Source organism: Sinocyclocheilus grahami, unplaced genomic scaffold, assembly GCF_001515645.1.
Source record: "Sinocyclocheilus grahami isolate Dianchi unplaced genomic scaffold, SAMN03320097.WGS_v1.1 scaffold829.1, whole genome shotgun sequence".
Taxonomy (NCBI): Eukaryota; Metazoa; Chordata; class Actinopteri; order Cypriniformes; family Cyprinidae; genus Sinocyclocheilus; species Sinocyclocheilus grahami.
Genome location: NW_015506008.1, coordinates 114,467 through 115,100, shown reverse-complemented (window position 1 = coordinate 115,100; position 634 = coordinate 114,467). Strand labels below are relative to the sequence as shown.

General features: G+C 37.5%; 1 protein-coding gene across 1 annotated transcript in view; it reads right to left on the bottom strand.

The window, feature by feature from the left end:
- Positions 1-634, bottom strand: part of LOC107562597 (adhesion G protein-coupled receptor L3-like) — a 112,742-nt gene that overhangs the window by 62,104 nt on the left and 50,004 nt on the right. The gene's annotated exons all lie outside the window — the stretch shown is intronic.

The following is a 634-nucleotide window of genomic DNA, read 5'->3' as shown; positions in this document are numbered from 1 at the left end:
CACTGATCCATGTAACACACTAACATCTGCAATGGACTAAAACTAAAGTTATCAGAAAGCTACATGCTTTGTGCCTGAGAGATAGAGAGAGATCTATTAAATCATATCTGATGACTAGTAACCCGATTTATAGTTCATGACTCCTGCAGAATCCCTCAGGAGTTTCTGAAAATCTGTCTCACTGACTTCTCTAACCCTGAGGACAATTCACACGGTGTGAACATTTATGTGGGTGCGCTTAAGAATCATCACCCTATTATTCCTGGTACATTAAATGTGAAGACGAAAATAATCATCTGTTAAGCTTTATGCAAATTAACCTTAATTTGTCCTCCAGAATTGCAGCTTGTAGTAATACTAACATTATCTTCAGTGAACTTACCCACAATATATTACTGGCAAAAATAGCAACAGTATTTTATAACCCTGGGAAAATTTTCTGGGGGTAATTCAAACTACATTTTGAAGTACTGTGAAAAATCAATGACCAATAAACACAGTTGAGACTGGATTAAAACCAGGGTTAGCCACCAGCAGGCCAGGCTTTCATGCATATCTTATAAATGTACAGTCTTGTGACTAAACCCTCTGTCTGTGTGTGTGTGTGTGTGTGTACCTGGTATTTATCACGTTA